General features: G+C 38.4%; 1 pseudogene; it reads left to right on the plus strand.

Moving 5' to 3' along the window:
- Positions 1–214: 214 nt before the first annotated feature.
- Positions 215–6,919, plus strand: LOC129552017 (frataxin, mitochondrial pseudogene; annotated as a pseudogene).
- Positions 6,920–7,311: the final 392 nt, after the last annotated feature.

Raw genomic sequence — 7,311 nt, forward strand, 5'->3', positions numbered from 1 at the left:
TGCCATATGATTCTTCTGTTTCATTTGGCACTGACAGAGCTTAGGTTGTATTCAGCCAGCAGGTGGGCTGATCTGGAGGGTCTAACAGGGCTTCACCCACTCATCTGATTCTTTGGCAAGGACAACGGGGCTGATTATGTCAACCAGGGAACCCAAACATGGCCTCTCCATAAGGAGAACATGGCAGTCTCATTGTTGATAGACATGTTACATCATGGCTTGGGACTTCAAAGGTGAGTGTTCTAGAACATAAGGACAAAATTGCATGATTTTTATTACCTGGTTTTGGAGACCACATGACATCACATCCATGCTACTATATTGGTAAAAGCAGTCATGGGGTCCACCCAAGTTGGGACCTAGACCCAGCCGCCTGAGGGAAGATGTCACAGATTTGGGCCACATTTGTAAATGACAACACCAGGATTGAATAGGGACACAGACAAATTCATCGGAGCTTTACAGGGGGACTTCTTCTCTGGGAGGCCAACTTATAGATAAGACTCTCGAACAAGTTAATTTTTACATTGTACCATGCTTCTCAGTCAGAATCTACTGCTTTTGATATTTGTACATGCTCTTAGGGAATATGTAAAAGTATTAATCTTAAAGAACTAAGGTAACATAAATAATCAAGCAAAATATCCTCCAGACACATCTATTCATTGGAGCTCAACATATATACTACAAACTGCTTGTCAGTGTTCATTCTATTCCTTCCCTCTATGTGAAATGTCTCTGATTCTCTCCACGCATCTGAATCAGTCATTCATCAACACATAGGATAAATCCCATGAAGCTTTCTCTAATACTTATGGTGCACCAACCAGTTTCTCTCACTGCATTTTTTTTTTTTACTGTTTTTATCATTTGACTTTCTTTTACTGTTAAGTGTTTCAGTTCAGTTCAGTCACTCAGTCATGTCCGACCCTTTGTGACCCCTGAACTGCAGCACACCAGGCCTCCCTGTCCATCACCAACACCTGGAGTTCACCCAAACCCATGTCCATTGAGTTGGCGATGCCATCCAACCATCTCATCCTCTGTCGTCCCCTTCTCCTGTCCCCAGTCTTTCCCAGCATCAGGGTCTTTTCAAATGAGTCAGCTCTTCGCATCAGGTGGCCAAAGGATTGGAGTTTCAGCTTCAACATCAGTCCTTCCAATGAACACCCAGGTTTGATCTCCTTTAGAAAAGGTTGGTTGGATCTCCTTGCAGTCCAAGGGACTCTCAAGAGTCTTCTCCAGCACCACAGTTCAAAAGCATCAATTCTTCGGCGATCAGCTTTCTTCACAGTCCAACTCTCACAGCCATACATGACCACGGGACAAACCTTAACCTTGACTAAATGGACCTTTGTTGACAATGTCTCTGCTTTTTAATATGCTGTCTAGGTTGGTCATAACTTTCCTTTCAAGGAGTAAGCATCTTTTAATTTCATGGCTGCAATCACCATCTGCAGTGATTTTGGAGCCCAAAAAATAAAGTCTGACACTGTTTCCACTGTTTCCCCATCTATTTCCCATGAAGTGATGGGACCAGATGCCATGATCTTAGTTTTCTGAATGTTGAGCTTCAAGCCAACCTTTTCACTCTCCTCTTTCACTTTCATCAAGAGGCTTTTTAGTCCTTCTTCACTTTCTGCCATAAGAGTGGTGTCATCTGCATATCTGATGTTATTGATATTTCTCCTGGCAATCTTGATTTCAGCTTGTGCTTCCTCCAGCCCAGCGTTTCTCATGATGTACGCTGCATATAAGTTAAATAAGCAGGGTGACAATACACAGCCTTGACGTACTCCTTTTCCTATTTGGAACCAGTCTGTTGTTCCATGTCCAGTTCTAACTGTTGCTTCCTGACCTGCATACAGGTTTCTCAAGAGGCAGGTCAGGTGGTCTGGTATTCCCATCTCTTGAAGCATTTTCCAGTTTGTTGTGATCCACACAGTCACAGGCTTTGGCATAGTCGATAAAGCAGAAATAGATTTAGGTTCACATTTTCTGACTCCTCAGGTTAAGTGCAAGCTTCTTAACTGCACAAATTATTGCATCCTTCACAGAGTCTAGCACACTGATTGCTGACTAATTCAATAATTAATTGATTAATAGACTATTCTCCATAAACTACAGGAATTTTATTGCTTAGAGCTGTTAAAAGTTAGCTTAAAGTATTCTATAATCCTGCTTTGAGAGCATGCCACCTTTTGCGTAATGGAGGAACTTCTCAATAAGTGATAATGATTCTCTGCAGAATGAGAATAGGTTCATTCTATAGAATAAGAGACTAAGCCAAGTAAAACATAGCTGGTCTGGGTAGTATATCTTTCATTTCTTGGAGAATAACTTTGGACCTCAAATTCTTCATCTGTAAAACAGAAATAGTTGTACCTACTTTACAAGAAAGAGGTTTTAAGAATCAAGTGAGATAATGCTTTCACCATGTCTAGGACTTTGAAAGTACCTATAAATTAGGATACCAGTAACTGCTTCAGGAGAAAGTGCAATTGTTGATTTCACTATCATGATAATCTTGTCCTTTGATATTCTGACATAAGAAATCTCAAGACACATATTCTGCCACTCTTATTTTCTTTCAATGAAATGATTCTCCAGAGATTTAAGAGCACACTGGCCATTAAAGCTGTTTTCTATAAATTGGCAGCAGAATAACATGTGTTAAGAGCTCAAGCTCAGGGGTCAGATCCTTCTGGATTAAAATCCCAGTTGCAAGTCTCCTTAGCTCTGTTAATGGGCATGGTGTTTATCTTCACTTTGCCCTAGCTTATTTATCTGTAAAATGGAAGTGACAATACTATTTATCTATTATTATTATTATTTGAGTACAATTCAGTTCAGTTCAGTCGCTCAGTCATGTCCAACTCTTTGCGACCCCATGGACTGCAGCACACCAGGCTTCCCTGTCCACCACAACTGCCAAAGCTTGCTCAAACTCATGTCCATCAAGTCGGTGATGCCATCCAACATCTCATCCCTTCTCCTCCTGCCTTCAATCTTTCCTAGCAAGAGGGTCTTTTCCAGTGAGTCAGTTCTTTGCACCAGGTAGCCAAAGGATTGGAGCTTCTGCTTCAGGATCAGCCCTTCCAATGAATATTCAGGACTGATTTCCTTTAGGATTGACTGGTTGGATCTCCTTGCAGTCCAAAGGACTCTTAAAAGTCTTCAACACCACAGTTCAAAAGCAACTGGCTTCTGAGTACAGTTAGCATGGGGTCAATGTTCTACATGTCCAGGATGAATTTTGGTAGAGAATTTAATCCACTCTTTGTCTTTAAATATAGAAAAGTAAAATGTAGAGTTTGAGAGAAACCTCAGAAATAATCTATCTCAGGTCTTCAATCATACCGAAATGTTTTATAAATACCTTCCATAAATCATTCAGACTTCCATGGAAGAAATTCATTACCTCATTCTAGCTTAATGTAACATAAATTGTTTCTTATTGAATCTAATTCTATTTCTGTATAATCTCACATTTTAATCCTAAACATATTCTCTATAGTACAAAGGAAAATGTAAAATCCATCTTTCTTTTCAATAAATTATTTAAGATTATCATCATATAATGAGTCTTCCATTTTTCTTTTCTTCCAATGACTCCTCATATGCCCTGATCCCTATAATTTTTCTATCTTGTTGTCTCACCACCATGTTGATTCTACATTCCTTCTAGTGAGAACCAGGAATGAAGACAATAAAATAAACATACAGGGAAGAGTTGGGGTATTAACTCCTTGGTTCTAAGGACTAAAATTTTATTGAATGCAAAATATAATGACTCAATTGTCAGTTCAATCATGCCATTGTCAAGCACAGGGTTTTTTTCTTTCAAGCTACATAAAAGCCTGTGAAAGTTTATAGTAAGTTTATACTGTGATTATTGTACATAATTCTTAAAGCCTTACTTATATTCATAAAATAAAAAATATATTTCCATTTCTATCTATGAAGTACATGTGGTCACAGAATTCATCCCATAAAACAAAAAACTGACAGTAAAACAACTCTATAGACTATCCATTTCAATAATATTTTAAAGACATTCACAGTAAAAAAAAATCAATATTTAAAAATTTAAGAAGTAACATTATATGGGATATTTTATTTAACTTTTCTATATTGTATGACAAGAAAAATATTTTAATAGAGAATTTATATTTTCAGCCTAACATGACAAGTTATTAGTGTAAATGTTGATATCTTTTAATGATGGAGTTAAGTTACATGACATTTTCAACTAAAATTTAGAAGATACTAGATAACTCTTATAAATTTTTTGTATTGACCTGATAAAAAATTTTGGTCCAGTCAGCTAAACTTGAAACATACAAACTTATTTGAACAGGTTTTTCTGTCATAGAAGAGACTTGTAATCAAAATTATTCAGTGGCCCACCAAGACAATGAAAATAGAAGTTTGCCTTATTTTTTCCCTCTGTCTCCCTCAACTTATCTTAGATTAAGGGTTTAACCTTTACTTTATATTAGTTGTGTAATTGTGTATAATAAAGTATAAACTATAGGCACATCAGAAAAATTAAATTAGTAGTCAAAGAGTCTTAGGTTTTAAAAATACAGTAATAACAAATAGGAAAAAAGATTATTAAAGAATATTTTCAGAAAGAATATTAAAGAATATGGAAAGAATAATAAATTCCAAGACCAGGAAGAGATCCTAATTCTGGTTGTTATACTTAGTTCAAGTTGGCCAGGAATTTCTGGAGTTATTAAAAGACACCTTTCACATTTGTGGCCAGTTTGACCTACCCTATCCTAGAGTAATCAAATAGCAACAAAAATGTTAAAAATCCTGGGTCTCGCAAAGTGTAGCCAAGAGGTGTATAGTGAAGACTGAAATCCTTTTTTGAAATATTTATTTATTCATTCATTTCTTTGGCTGTGCCTGTCTTAGTGGCAGCATGTGGGATCTTTGAACTTCATTGCAGCATGTGGGATCTAGTTCCCTGACCAGGGATCAAAACGAGGTCCCCTACATTGGAAGCGTAGAGTACTAGCCACTGGACCACTAAGGAGATACCAAGACCAAGCCTTTTAAACCAAAAATTACGCTTAGATTAACACTGCTCTGGAGACCACATTTTATTTTCTACATGCAATCCCTATTACTTTGCAAAAGAATTAGTGATTCACACGTAACAGCCAGAAGAAGCTGTTGGAAAGTAAAGCAATATAGGCCCAAACACCAAACTAAGAAAAAAATAAAATCAAATATAAATCCCAATAATTTGAAATGTTAAATTCATAGATTTATATCTTCTGATTGATCTGTTTTATCATTCCTCTCTAAAAGGAGTACTCTTCTCTTGGATATATGCTAACCATTAGGATACTGTCTAATTTCACTGTGATAAAGGCTGATTGTATTCACTAGTTATCCTGCCTAAAAAAGAACACCCTGAGTCAAGAAGACAGGATATAACAGGGTGCTGTAGGCATCCTTTGTGTTTAAATATCCTATCTGTGTTTCACTGAAAAGATATCTAAATGACATAGTACCACATTATCCACCAAGCTTCAGAACAAAATAATGTAACCCAATTTAAACAACCAAATACAGTTTTGAATATCATAACTTTTTCATATCGCATCTCATTTTATTTATTATTAACGAGATTTCCTCATTAAGATTACTTACCAAAATAAATTTAGAGTGCCCCTATCATATAATTTCCTTCTTGGCAACTTGAATGCATAGTTGTAGAATTCAAAACTTTTGTGCTACTTTTTCATTCATTTAGGCAATCTGAGTGTGTTAAAAGATGCAAAGGAGAGCTTCCTACCCTGCTCCGCGCTCCCGGGCTTTGCCCCTACCTGTGCCGGGGCCCCGCGGCCGGTGAAGGACCTCTTGCTCTCCGGCCGCCAGGACCTGCACATCGGAACCGCCAAGGCCCCGGCGCGCAGCCAGTCCAGTTTGAGCCTCTGCTGCCTCAACCAGACCCTGGATGTCAAAAAGCAAAGTGTCTGCTGGATAAATTTGAGGACAGCGGGAACTTTGGGTGATGCTGGCACTTTGGACGATACCACCTATGAAAGACTGGCTGAGGAGACACTGGACTCCTGAGCAGAGTTTTTTGAAGAACTTGCAGACAAACCGTACATGTTTGAAGACTATGATGTCTCCTTTGGGAGTGGTGTTCTAACAATTAAACTGGGTGGAGATCTAGGAACCTACGTGATCAACAAGCAGACTCCAAACAAGCAAATCTGGTTATCTTCACCATCCAGTGGCCCCAAGTATTACGACTGAACTGGGAGAAACTGGGTATATTCCCACAATGGCATGTCCCTCCATGAGTTGCTGGCCACAGAGCTGACTCAAGCCTTAAAGACCAAGCTGGACTTATCTGCTCTGGCCTACTCTGGAAAAGACACTTGCTGCCCATTCCAATGCTAAAGACATGAAAAGCTCTAAAGCCAAGACCCCAGCCTTGTTCTGCAGCTGAATGGCTAGCTTTTTCCATTCCTGCCTTTGAGGACAGTTGCATTGTATGTAACAGCTCTGTGAAAAGACTGTGTCACCTTTCACCCTGCCCCTGAGTTTAGATTTTTAATTTCCATAGAGGTTTTTTGAATGTTTTGTCTGATTTCCTCCCTCACATGATAGCCCTTATGTTTCATAATGTCTGTATGCCCATACCTTTATATATAACCTCACAACTAAGAAAAACAAGAAGGATAAAGTCTTGGAGGAGAAATAAATGGGCTTGACCATTCATTCTTTGAATGACTTACTACAAAAACTGCATGAAGAGTATTTGGCCAACCTCATCATACTATCTCAAAATGAGACTTATTAAAGGGAAGCCTAAAATGTTTCTCCTCCTCTTGAAAGTGTAAACACTTCTAAGCCCTTTAGTACCTAAGCATCAGTGGCAACTCGGGAACTGTCAAACGAAGACCATTTTCTCTTTGTGCTTTGTGACCCAGGGTGTGATTGGGCAACACAGGAAGTATCTTCCATATGTGCATATACATGTACATACACATTTACATGTGTGTATACATTTTTCTTAAGGATCAGTATAGAATAAGCTATTGAAACACAGGTCTGAGTATGCAAAAAGTCTCCCAAAGACGGGGGGGTGGGGGGGGGGTGGGCAGGGGGCCATCTCCCTAAACTCGTGGATATAATATAATAAACAAGGTCATGAAGCTAAGGAGGTGCTTGGCAAATTGTGAAAGCCCACATAAATGAAAAGATGTTGGTGTAGCAGAATAAAACTTAACTCTCAAAAAAAAAAAAAAATATGCAAAGGATATCTATCCTCTATAGAAT

This window comes from Moschus berezovskii, chromosome 1 (genome assembly GCF_049115385.1).
Source record: "Moschus berezovskii isolate FMDL1 chromosome 1, NW_MosBer_1.0, whole genome shotgun sequence".
Lineage (NCBI taxonomy): Eukaryota > Metazoa > Chordata > Mammalia > Artiodactyla > Moschidae > Moschus > Moschus berezovskii.